Here is a 14259-nt window from a genome sequence, read left to right as displayed (position 1 = left end):
ATTAGTGTGTGAGATGCATATGTAATCAGTTCTGTGTTAATTCCAGCGCTGTCCACTTGTTTTCTGTTTCTCATTTTCAAATGTCTTCATTTCTGTTCTACCTACTGTTGTCTTTTCATTATTTTCACGCAAATAATTTTTGTTCAGATTTTTATTTACTTTTTTTCATTTGTATTATACTTAGTAGTGAAATTAAAAGAATGGAAAACGATTTTAAACGAGATTTGGTTTAATCCAACAGCAGTTTAAACCTCACGTGTATTAAGACTTGCCTTCTCGAGTTTCTTCGTCAGTATGACTGCTTCAGACATTGTTGTATATGATACAAACTTCAGGTGTGGGTCTAGGTTTCACAGATCACGATGTCCTATGTCTATAACTTCTTATTATAGAATGTGCTGCATGCATGTTTGTTCTCACTCTAAGCTTTTACTGTTCGAAAATTCTATGTTAATAGTAAATGTTTTAATTTTTCTAGAATACTTTTCGGTGCTGCTTAACAATATGTCAACCACAGTGCCTTCGTCTAGAAGAATTACGAGCGATGTATGGTACCGTTTTAGAGGACAATGTCGCTACTGTGAACAGATAATTTCCATGCATTCTGGCTCATTATCAAACCCAAAGCAACGCCTAAAATCGAAGCATCCTAGAGTACCTCTGGAACGATGTGTTCAGGAAACCTATAAAGAAGGGAGGTAGTGCGACCTAGAACAGCTGATTTTTGCAGTAGTCGTGTGACAATGGAGGTCAATCGATAAAGGAATTCGAGAAACCATTTCTCGTGAACCATCCTGACTGACGTCTGCTTTCACATCGGGTGAAGGTATTCTCCAGCCCAGCAGTGTCATCAGGTTCTGGACCAAGTCCTGATTCATTTTCTTTTGTAATACCCTCACCCCAACTGCTTTTCATTTACAACAACTAGTAAGTAGATTTGTTGATATTATAAAGCCGCTCACATTAAATAAAAGTGGGCATTAGATGACAGCTTTTAAAAAGGATTTGCAGAGAATGCCATCCTTTCTCTGTAGTTGAATGTATGAAATTTTTATATTGCTTTGCCCAAATTATGCGTTACGAAGTGGAAAAATGTAGTCAAACTCTCTAATGCCCAGTTTGTATCATGAATTATTTGATAAAATTAAAAACGATTTGGCCACTGCAAAGAAAATTTACCTTAACGTTTGATGCATGTTTAAGTGTAAGTAACATCAGTTTCTAAGCGTTTATTGCATTTTTCACTGGCGAGAAAAGTGAACTAAAGTCATACCTGTGAAAATGATCACATTTGGAAGACAGCCAGAAAACATCTCAAACTGGGTAACTTCAGTTATCGCGAAATAAAATATCAATTTTAAAATCACTGACATAGTTACAGACAATGGGTCAAATGTGAAATCAGCTGCAATACCTCTGAAACTTCCGAATATTCCATGCTTGCACATTCTTTATATCTCACTGTGCAACATGTAGTTCAGAAGGCCATATACAAAACTATTGACGAGTTCAAACGAGCTGTTATGTTTTTCAAGAGCTGTCACTTTGCTTTAAGCAGACTTGCTGAAATACAAAAAAATTTAAAGAAAGACACACTGTAACCATAACAAGGTAGAACTCTATTTACGAAATGTTGCAAACCTTTACTTTAAATAAAGATCCCATAATTCCTTGCCTCGCCATTTTAGGTGGAAAATCGATCACCTTAAACTTAAGACACGGACTGGGAGATAATGCAACAGACTTCAGAGATTTTGAAAGTTTTCCATGAGTTAAATAAAGAGGTGTCCTCAGAGAAAACAATCTCACTTTCTAAAATGAAAAACTTGCCAAGATTAATAAAACAGCAACCAAAGCCTTTTAAAGACAAAAATAAATGTGTTGAAGACATAGTCATTGGTTGATAATTTGCTTAAAGTGTTATCAGAGCGGTCTGGCGTTAACTCCAGCAACGAATTTATCAGTCAGGCATCGTTACAATACCCACGATTCAAAAGGCAAGTATTTTTAGATGACAAAACATTTCAGGACTGCTATATGAAGGCTATTGCAGGAATAAAAGCCAATTTCTCAACCAGTTACCACCGTAACGCATGAGACTTCTTCAGACGGAGGAGTCTGCTGAAACTATTTGCCAGCTCCGAGCAAATATCGACCTGGAAAGTGCAGCAGTTGAGGGACTGGACAAATATTTAGGTCACGGATGTTTGCCTAGAAACAGCGATTCCTTAAACTGGTGGGGAACAAGGAAATTGCAGCACCCATCGCTGTGTCAATTGGTTTTAAAAGTATGTATCACAGCAACATCAGTGACCTGTGAATGAATCTTTTCAAAAGCAGGACAGATATGCACCGAGAAGAGAGAGAGACTCACATCGACTAAAATAGATCAGGTTTCATTTATAAATCAAAATATTGATTAATCTTTTCCTTTTTGGGTACATATATGGTAATGCAAATGGCGACTGCAGATGTACTTTAATTACAGTTATGTTGTAAATCTTACATTGAAGTTTTTCCAAAAAAAGTAACAAAATACACACATCATAAAAGTTTTGCATCACCCTGCTTCCCAGAACTCCTGAAGACAGACGTTGACTGTGGATATTGTATCACAGCCACAGTCCCTTTGACTGTTTCGAGATGTCAATAAACCCACCCAAAGATGTAAACAAACATGCATAAGCAACGCCTATTAGACGGAGGGGGTCAGACAGCCGATCAGTTCCAGTCGTTCCACCAGGAAGGAGGTACACGACTCGTGTTGTCTGTACTTCAACCATGCCTAGAGGGTCAGTACCGCGGTTCGATCGCATCCGCATTGTTACTTTGTGCCAGGAAGGGCTCTAAACAAGGCAAGAGTCTAGGCTTCTCGGAGTGAACCAAAGTGATGTTGTTCTGACATGGAGGAGATATAGAGACATGCCTCGTTCAGGCCGCCCATGGGCTACTGATGCAGTGGATGACATCTACATACGGATTATGGCTCGGAGGAACACATACACCAACGCCACCATGTTGAATAATGCTTTTCGTTCAGCCACAGGACGATGTGTTAAGACTCAAACTGTACGCAATAGGCTGCACGATCCGTAAATTCACTCCCGACGTCCATGGCGAGGTCCATTTTCGCAACCACGACACCATGCAGCGCAATACAAATGGCCCCAACAACACACCGAATGGACTGCTCAGGACTGGCATCACGTTCTCTTCACCGATGAGAGTCGCATGTGCCTTCAACCAGACAATCGTCAGAGACCTGTTTGGAGGCAACCCGGTCAGGCTGAATGCCTTAGGCACACTGTCCAGCGAGTGCAGCAAGGTGGAGGTTCCGTGATGTTTTGGGGTGGCATTTTGGGGGCCGACGTACGCCGTTGGTGGTCATGGAAGGCGCCGTAACGGCTGTACGATACGTGAATGCCATCCTCCGACCGATAGTGCAACCATATCGGCAGCATAGGCAGCATATTGGTGAGACATTAGTCTTCATGGACGAGAATTCGCGCCCCCATCGTGCATATCTTGCGAATGACTTCCTCCAGGATAACGACATCGCTCGACTAGAGTGGCCAGCATGTTCTCCAGACAAGAACTCTATCGAACGTGTCTGGGATAGACTGAAGAGGGCTGTTTATGGACGACGTGACCCACCATCCGCTCTGAGGGATCTACGCTGCATCGCTTCTGAGGAGTGGAACAATTTGGACCAACAGTGCCTTGATGAACTTGTGTATAGTATGCAACGACGAATACAGGCATGCATCAATGCAAGAGGACGTGCTGCTGGGTATTAGGGGTACCAGTGTTTACAGCAATCTGGACCACCACCTCTGAAGGTCTCGTTGTATGGTGGTACAACATGCGATGTGTGGTTTTCATCAGCAATAAAAAGGGCGGAAATGATGTTTATTTTGTTCTCTATTCCAATTTTCTGTAGAGGTTCCGGAACTCCCGGAACCGAGGTGATGCAAAACTTTTTTGATGTGTGTGTAAGAAGAATCTGTCTTAATTCTAAAAATGTTTCCACTTCATAAAAAATATATAGGATTTTGTTGTAATATTTATAATTTTTACAGAAGACTAAATTTAAAACATTTGTATCATAAAGCTTTTGTATCATAAAGCTTTTGTATCATAAAGCTTTTGTATCATAAAGCTTTTGTATCATAAAGCTTTTGCTTTTGTATCATAAAGCTTTTGCTTTTGTATCATAAAGCTTTTGCTTTTGTATCATAAAGCTTTTGCTTTTGTATCATAAAGCTTTTGCTTTTGTATCATAAAGCTTTTGGTTTTGTATCATAAAGCTTTTGCTTTTGTATCATAAAGCTTTTGCTTTTGTATCATAAAGCTTTTGCTTTTGTATCATAAAGCTTTTGCTTTTGTATCATAAAGCTTTTGCTTTTGTATCATAAAGCTTTTGCTTTTGTATCATAAAGCTTTTGCTTTTGTATCATAAAGCTTTTGTATCATAAAGCTTTTGTATCACAAAAATGCTAGGGACATAACACAAAATTAATACTCTTTATATGATGACTCAAAATAGGACCAATTCAGATAAAAATACAGGTTTAGTAACTTGAATTAAAACGTCTTAGTTCCTTCCTTTTACGTATTTTTGTGAATGACTGGTAAGTGGTGAGTCACGAAGAATAACTAGTTCATTTCAGCGAATGACCAACTCTGATTCGATCTCTGAAAATAAGTTTTGCCCATCTCTACAACTCTAATAGCAAGGCCCACTTTTCTCCATAAGAGGAAGGAATGAAATGTGCAACAAAAGAAGACGATATATCGAGACTCCGCCAGAAGATTATGAGTATGACAATCTTCGAAAGGTCGCGGTATTCTCAAGAGCTCTTAAACAACGGGTTTGTTCTCTCCGGTAGTAGTCGCATTGGGCCGTTGAAATGCAGCATGGCGTTCATTATGGCACACCTGAAACCATCGATTCCAAGGAACTTAATGGAAGAACTGTGTGTTGGAGCGGGACTCTAACCTGAGACTTCTTCCTTTCGCGGTATCTGCTCTGCCAACTGAGACTCACACCATGCCCTCACAGTTCCACTTCCGCCAGTACATCTGATTTCCAAACTTCACAGAATTTCTCCTGCATACGTAGGTGGACCAGAACTCCTGGAAGAAAGAATATCACGGAGCGGTGGCCTGGCCACAGCCTGGGGTATTGTTTCCAGAATGAATTTCAATGTGCCAGGTAGTTTGAAATCAGCGGTCACACCGCTGCAGAGTGGAAATTCATTCTTCTTCTTCCAGGAATGCTAGGCTGTTAAAGGTATGTAGGAAAACTTTGTGAAGTTTGTAAGGTAGGAGATGAGGTACTGGCGGAAGTGGAAATGTAACGGCGGGTCGTTAGTCTTCCTTTGATAGCCCAATCGGTACAACACTTGCTCGCGAATGGCAAAGTCTAAGCTTCGAGACCGTCAGGCAAGAGTTTTAATCTGCCATAAAGTTTCAAATTACCGCGTATTCCGCTGTACGGTGAAATTAATTCAGAGCCATCGATTTCATATTTGCATGGCAGTGGAGGATTCAGACCAACGCGAGGAGCGATATTACGGAACCATAAAGCGCGATCTCTATAGGCCGCCATTCCGCCGCTGTCGAATTCCAAGACATGCTGGTAGACGTTTCTCCTCCTTACACGAGGCATAACGCAATCTTCCTACGAGCAACCAACATTCAAATGCAATTCCTGAATATGAAACCCACTACATAATTTTTCCTTACACAGAAAATGTAGATTGCCTTACTCCTATCCGCTTAAGCGGATGCGCTGAAACGATGATTTGCATAGACAAATATATAGTACATTTAATGCCAGTTTGACGTTTGTTGCATTACTTCTTCATGATGTTGTAATTTCAATTGGCAGCAGTGAAAATGTGTTAAAATATACCCCCTAATCCATTATCAATGTAACACAGTACTTATTTAAACATACAGAGTAGAGATTGGTAAAACATTAGCATAACTTAGTAATAAACATAACATACGTACCTCCTTTCCTTTCTTTCATCTTTCTGAGTTCAATATCTTCCTCGTTTGTGGAGGGGTGTTGACTCATGTTTTCAGAGAAATAAATGAAGATAAGACGAAACACACAATTCAAGAGTGGCAATAGAGTCTTGGTTCTGATGTCAGTTGAATGAGACCGCACGACCTGGTTAACTTGTTTATAAATGTGTATACGCTAAGAAATCATTGCACACAAATTCTTTGTTGCCGAAATCTCTGTTTAATATCATGACTGTGTGTATGAAATGATTAACTGTTTAATTGTTTATTCATTTGTATTAAGATGAAATGTCAAATATCAAATATCATTAATAATATGTTCTGTGGACGAATAAACTAACCGAAGCAGTCCATAATACCGTAGGTTCTACGTAATCAGCGTTTCTACAGAAAAGTGACATCGATTCGAACAGGAATTCTTAGGCAGGTTGCAATACCTGGAAATTTCGAGACAAGCAGATAACAAAAGTAACTTGACGTATTGAATATCTAGCTACTTATCTCGTATGTTATTTGATGTGTACATTGAGAAAGCTGTAAAAGAAGCCAGGAACAAATTTTGAAAGATAATTGAGATTCAGGTAGAAGGAACAAAACTCCCAGGTTTGCCTGTAACAGTTTAATCCTGTCAAAAGCAGCAACGGTCTTAAGAGAGCGTTGAAACGGAATTGCCGTATCTTGAAAAGTGTTATAATATGAACAATAACAAAATGAAAGTAATGGTAATGGGACTGATTGAATTAAATTAGGCGATGTTAAGAGAATTAGGTTACGAAATGAGACCCTATAAGTAGTAGACGAGTTTCACTATTTGGGTAGTAAAATAACCAATGAATGGTAGAAGCAGAGAGACTATAAAATGCAGACTGTCAACAGGAAAAAATATGTTTCTGAAAAAGAGGAATTCTGTTAACATATAATATAAATTCAGGTGTCAGAAGTCTCTTCTGGAATCATTTGTCTGAAGTGTAGCGTTGTAGGGAAGTGAAATGCGGAAGATAAAGAGTTAATACAATAAAATAACAGAAGCTTTTGAAATGTGTCACTAGAGAAGAATACGGAGGACTACATGGGTAAATGGAGTTTCTCATCAGGAAGTACTTAATCGAATTGAGTAGAAAAGAAATTTATTGAACAGCTTGACTACAGAGAGACCAAGACTTAACTACAGTACGCAGGTTCAATTGGAGATAGGTTACAGTAACTGTGCGGATATGAAGAGGCTGGCAGGCTAGACTGACATGAAGAACTGCATCAAACCAGACTGAAGATGATGATGATGATGATGATGATGATGATGATGATGATGTCGACTGAGACTTTGAACACATTTGTGGAGCGTCTCTGAATTCCTGGCCTGGATTTTAGTAGTTGGTGCTACTCCCGTAAGTATTTCACAGCAGATCAGCAGCTTTGGGCAATATTATAAATAAACTGGAAGCTACTCGCCAAACAAAATTAACAATACTAAACTCTTTTCGCGCAATGGTGTGTAATGGCCGATTTGCACATTTCGAACGCGATACTTGGCCAGGGCAGCCACAAGTGCTTACGGACTGAATTGGCGACCACGCGTGGTGTGTGACCTGTAGATGCGGCGTAAGGCGGTCAGAGATTATTGAATTCTGTGGCAGTAACCGCAACTCGGTTTTGCGGTCTCCCCTTCAGCGCTGCGAACTTCCAAATGGAAATGCAAACCCTCTAGATTCGACGGCCCGCTACGAACTCTAGTCGTAACCACTCAGCCGTTAGTTCTGTTTACAGCCTGCAGGCAGGACATAAATCGACATAACTTTATGCATTTACTTTTTTCTGTCCTGTAACATCTAAAAATAAGCATCTCACTCCTCAGCATAATATCCACTTTGGTAATAGTTCATTTATTATCAAAGAAAATAGATTATTTCTGCCGTTGCACACTACTGATTTATTGCACATTTCAACGTTCATTTTGTCGAAAATGTCTTCCCTCAACGCCTCTTCCTTTCTTTTTAGATTAGTAATCACAAAACGCCACATGGGGTGAACAGGACGGGTGTTCACTGATTTCAAAATTCAGTCAGTTTGCTTTGGCACTTGCACAGCCGATGATTATGCAGGCGCACTTTTGTGTGATAATCTTGATCATTATTCCTTATCTCACTATACGGACGCTACGTTAACGTTGTGAATCAAGCCGTTATTTTCTCTCATTCGAAATAGCCACGGTGATATGCTGTGAGTCGGAAAAAAACTTTAATTTAGGTGCCGAAAAAACTATTTTCATCTTTTTTAAAGTACACTTTCATCGTCCTCAACAGCACTGCTAGGCGTCAAAAGTGCGGTACCTTAAAGTATAGCGAATGGCGAAATTTTACTTATTGTGTATATATATATATATATATATATATATATATATATATATATAGTACAGTAGGAAGAATACGTGATGTAATTTGTTTGTGATTTGGGGGTGTATGGAGGCCAAAATTTAGAGCTGAGGGCTGCTGCCTCTGACAGGAATAACGGCTGTAATGCGACTGGATATCGAGACAAAGTGAGCGTGGGTGATTGATACAGGTACATCACTCCATGCTACTTCAACTCTTTGCCAGAGTTAATCAATCATAGTGGCTTGCGAATGGCAGCGTGCCAATGTCTCGGCAACCCAATATCAGATGATGTTATAACTGTGACTCGTCTGAGAAGAAGACGTGGTGCAACTCGTGTGTCCAGTGTTATCGTTGGGTGCACCAATGTCGGCGTCCCTCCATCATGCACTGCTGAGTGAATAATATGTCTGTCATCTCGGGCGGTAGTAGCGTGAGGCCGTTAGGATCCTGCAAGGCGATGACAGTGGCGCTCTTGAGCCCATAGTTTTCACATTCGTATGGCAATCGTGGGATTCCAACCAGTGGGAACAGCAATATCGCAGGATACAAAACGGTAACCTGCAGTCTTGATAGGTCGTGATCGTGTCGCTGTCGAATTGAGGCACGTGCAAGCATAAATTTCTCCTTTTACACGAGGCATAAGACTATCTTCTCTCAAAGAAACAGCACTCGAAAGCTGTTTCTGAATGAGAAACATGCGGCATAATCCTTCCTTATTTACAGAATGTAGATGCCGTTGCTTCTACAAATTTACTACGTGGCACTGCGTTGAAATGCTAGTGGTTTGTATAACCAAGCGTGTAATACGCTTGTGGTCAATCTGAAGTTCGTTGCATGCCGCTTTCGTGGTGAGGCAAATTTAATGGCCAACAGTGTGTGTTACGGAATGACAGTCAGTTTTTCTTTTAATTTCAACAACATTAAATTTTTTTACAAACCCCCTAGTTTTCATATATAGTATGCAATATTTCAGAGGTGAGTATTTAACACCTTCTTAAACACGTTTGTTTTAGTTGCCTCTTTAATTTCCTTGTGCAATTTATTGCACCGTTCCTTTCTTTTCTATAAAATACTACTTTGTGTTTTTGGTTCAAATTTTCTTGGTTCGTGTTAATTAAGTGTGGCTGTTGTTTCGTGAGCATACTTAGAGTTACTCGGTTTTGTAATTTACTTGTTGCATTGGTAGATGGTGTAGTTAGAAACCCAGTCTCTTCAAATAGATACTTACAGTGAGCGTGAGTGTTGCTTTTAGTTATTATTATTATTATTATTATTATTATTATTATTATTATTGGCCTTTTCTGTAGTTCGATTACTGCGACCTTATTTTGTGTACTTGATATCCAAAGAAGTCACAGATCAGGACTGAGTGTATGCAGGAACAATGTGCAAGTACAGGACTGACTGCATCTGTTTCGTTTGCTAGCACTAGTACCGCATGTAATACGCCGTTAAGCCCTAAAGTAAGAAAACGTGATTATCCTACGCTTCTTGTTTGTATTCTTACTCTAAACTTAGACATACCTTGCTGGGCTCGTGTGTCAGTTACTAAATTCAACAAGTGATCTTGACAAGTAGCTATATTATCAAAACGCAGGTGGTACTTACAGCAAGACTTTGTCAGCGGCTGTTAATAGTAAAGTGCAATCCGTTGACCTAATGACACTTGTGAACGATGGTTAAAACAGTGTTATTTCTTATAGGAAAAAATGCTGAGAAGCTGTCCCGTAGGTCTCCACATATGTGTTGTCATTATATTGAATTGGAAATTATGCCTATGAATTTAAAATAATTCCAAAATACCTCTTCTCTCCAGTGAGTAAATTGTTGTGGCAGTCAAGCAGTAACGTAATGATTATTTCGCGTTCCTTAATCTCTCAAATTGTTACAGCTTTTGGGGCAGTGACGGGGGGGATGGTAGTCACCTTACACCAGTAAGGCAGTGATTTTAGGACAAAGGAAATGCATGAACAGGGGTAGGTAGAAAACATCAAAATTAATGACTACTGATCTCATCATCTGTCTTGGTGAGTTGAACTAACGTGGTCTGCACTTCAAAAGGCGGGTGGATGTTCGATGCACAGTAGCAAGTAGTAGTGTACTAGGCGACACTGCAGCTAGTAGCGTTTTTCTGCAACTATGTCTGACTGGGTGCGCATAGAGCATTTAGCATTGGTTTTCATGTTACTTTAGGTATGGTAAGGGTATCTAACTACTGTGGTGCTAATTTGGATAGTATAAAGCAAATAGGACTAGTATTACGTTACCCAGTGAGAGTCAGAAGCTGACACAGTGGACGAATGCGGAACCCACCCCAGCGGTGCTAGCTACCAGGACAGGCAATTTTTGGAGCATAAGCCTGGAAGCCCACTGGAGCCGCATTTGTCCGATTCCAGCACGTTGTCCGTATGGTCGTCCGACTAGGCTGACGGATGAAACTTGGCCACTGCAGCAGAGTGATCTCTAACACGCAATCGGCAACAGTCAGTCGCGAGGCATCTGAACTGTTACTTGTGAGACCATTCCCAGTGACTTACGCAAACTGTTTTCAACAGGCGTGTTTCTAAGGCTCGACAAGTAGCAGAATGTGCGCTTGGAATAGTGACTAGTAAATGGAGATTGCTGCAAAAAGGTGATGAATTTATAAGCATGATGATTTTTGACAGACTCAAATGTATGTGTTTGTTCCACGCCATCGTAATTAACAAGGACGGAGAGGGACCAGCAGCTGCATTCAGTTGTCAGCTAACACAATCGACAAAAAGACGCTTCTGTCGGCGAGAACCACGATGTCTGTGCAACTTGTCCATCACAGAGATATTTACGGCCCCTTTTGCTCAGGGGATTTTAAGTAAAGTTTCTAGAATTTTCAACCAGTCTTATTTGGAGCGCTTTCAGTCAGTTTTCGATGCACAAAAAGAGCAGACAGTTTAATACAAAAATATAACGCTTGCTTTTTCGAAGATAATGTAATACCTGTCACCACGCACACGAAAATGTCCTGATAGACGTAGGCAAGACGAGGTTGTGGATCGTCTTTAGGTTCTTCGTAGTTTCCTTTTTAAATGAAGTTTATAGAATGTTTTGAAGACTTATTGAGTGTACACTGTACGTCAAATATCACATATTCAGTAAATCTGACCACACAGTATTATGTTTTTTGCTACGTTATGACTAGCGATTCAATTTTATTTCCAAACTGGCGTTCAAATGGCTCTGAGCACTATGGGATTTAACATCCGAGGTCATCAGTCGCCTAGAACTTAGAACTACTGAAACTTAACTAACCTGAGGACATCACACACATCCATGCCCGTGGTAGGATTCGAACCTGCGACCGCAGCAGTGGCGCGGTTCAGGACTGAAGCGCCTAGGACCGCTCGGCCACCGCGGCCGTCCTCAGTAATTTTCAACCATTTTCCTTTGTATGTCGCGGTGGTGATTTCTCTTGTCTTGCATATTCCAGAGTGACCTGTTCTCATTCACATGCTTTATAAACTTCTTTAAGTCCATATTGGGTAATTAAATGCGGAACATACCCATACAGGAGCAACAACATGTGATTGCTTCCACCGACTACGTCCGACTCAATCCGTTTCACTGGAATCCGGCCATGTGCTGTCATACAGGATGAAGAAAATTCGCGCACTCGGTCTTCGCAGCGCGATACCTCACATACTAACAATACAAAAATGTGGGTCACAAAATCTCGCCCTGCACATATTTCGGGCAGTAAGTAAATCGACGGTAAAGACTCAGTTGGCCGTCAGTGACGGAGCGGCGAGGACGTGTGCTTGCCGTCCCACCGATCTAGTGGCGTATGCGAGTTTGTTTACTTCCTGCGAGCGCGCGTCGCATACTACAAGCTCACTGCAGTAACATGGCGAACACCTTCAGGAAGAACACTATCAAGATTACGTTCCGAGCTGAATATCCAGACCGCGAGCATATGAAATAGAAAACTTCTTGCGTAATGAACTACGTCTAGATCCACAGGACATTATTGGTATTCACTTTTCGATCACGGCCAGTGTAGTCAATATTAAGATGAATAACGAAGAGCCGCGGGCCGGAGTGGCCGTGCGGTTCTAGGCGCTACAGTCTGGAGCCGAGCGACCGCTCCGGTCGCAGGTTCGAATCCTGCCTCGGGCATGGATGTGTGTGATGTCCTTAGGTTAGTTAGGTTTAATTAGTTCTAAGTTCTAGGCGGCTGATGACCTCAGAAGTTAAGTCGCATAGTGCTCAGAGCCATTTGAACCATTTTTTTGAACGAAGAATCGTGCACGAAGGTGGTTAACTGCGCTGCCGGCAAACCATAGTTCAGGCACTCAGATGGTCATATCGGCGCTGTTACCGTTGAACAAGCCGGTCTAGGCATGAGGACCTTTCGGGTATTCGAGCTACCTTTTGAGGTACCCGCCGAGTCCGTTATCTCCGCTCTTAAGCCGTACGGAACTGTCATTAGCCACGTGGCTGAGAAGTGGCAGACTTTTACAACGTATCCCATACTCAACGGAGTAGGACAGCTCAAAATCCAACTGACGAAGCATGTTCCTTAATACTTAAACATTGCCGGTTGTCGTGCAGTTATCATGTACGATGGAGAACCGCACATATGCTCAGGATGCGGACAGAAGGGGCATCTCGCTCTGATTGTTTGCAGCGGCGGATCGCCCAGAATCCTTCAGGAGAAGCGGTACATGATGTTCTTCCATCGATTCTACCAATTACTTAGGCTCAAGTGACGGTACCTACGACGTCTGGCGCACAAGTGGCGCCACCTTCGACGGCGGGTGCTAAGGATCTGGATACGTTACTACTGCAGCCAGATGGACCCGTTATTGATGAGGCACATTCCGTACGCTCTATTCAGACGGAGTCTCCAAATAAACCTGAACAGCAACTGTCACCGGACAACGAGCGGATGGATGTTCATCCACGAGTCGTGCCAACCCAAGCTTTCCTCTCTGAAAGTGCTGAAGAGTCGGATCTGCATTCACATTCTGACAAGGAGACGCACTTCCAGAAGAATCGTTTGTCCCGCAAGCACAAGAAATGCCGACGAACACCGTCTGACCACTGCCTCTTGTGGACAGATACAAACGATCGCACTGATTTGAACAGTGTCGTGGATGCCCATGCTCCGGAGGCGTCGACCGACACTGCTCACTCTTTAGGAACTGAGACGATGGGCTGTACTTATCCTGGACAACCGTGCGGAGATGGAGAGAGCGATGGAACGCCGTTGCAGCTGAGAGGAATCACAACAAGGGCCTCTTTGGTAGCCGATGAACCACGCCGACAGCCGTGGGCGGACGACGTGGAAGACGACTCTTTGGTGGGCACATCACATCCAGAAGAGGGGGAGTTACATAATCCTCCCCATCTCCTGCGGGCAGCATGATAATAAAACGTCAGGGTGGCGTGGGGGTGATCAAACCCGTCGCCACTGCGTACGCCGATGACTACCGCTGCCTTCGTGGGCGAACGACAGTCATATCGATTTGCGACGATTAACATCAATATTATCTGGTAGCGCGAGAAGCTGTCATTGCTACGCGACACGCTTTTTGCGGCCGATATTGACGTGACCTTATTGCTGGAGGTATACACTATGTGATCAAAAGTATCCGGACACCTGGCTGAAAACCACTTAAAAGTTGTTGGCGCCCTCTATCGGTAATGCTGGAATTCAATATAGTGTTGGCCCACCCTTAGCCTTGACGACGGCTTCCACTCTCACAGGCATACGTTCAATCTGGTGCTGGCAGCCCATTCATCACGGAGTGTTGCACTGAAAAAAGGTATCGATGTCGGTCGGTGAGGCCTGGCACGAAGTAGGCGTTCCAAA

Source organism: Schistocerca piceifrons, chromosome X (assembly GCF_021461385.2).
Source record: "Schistocerca piceifrons isolate TAMUIC-IGC-003096 chromosome X, iqSchPice1.1, whole genome shotgun sequence".
NCBI lineage: Eukaryota > Metazoa > Arthropoda > Insecta > Orthoptera > Acrididae > Schistocerca > Schistocerca piceifrons.
Note: the sequence above shows the minus strand (reverse complement) of the source record.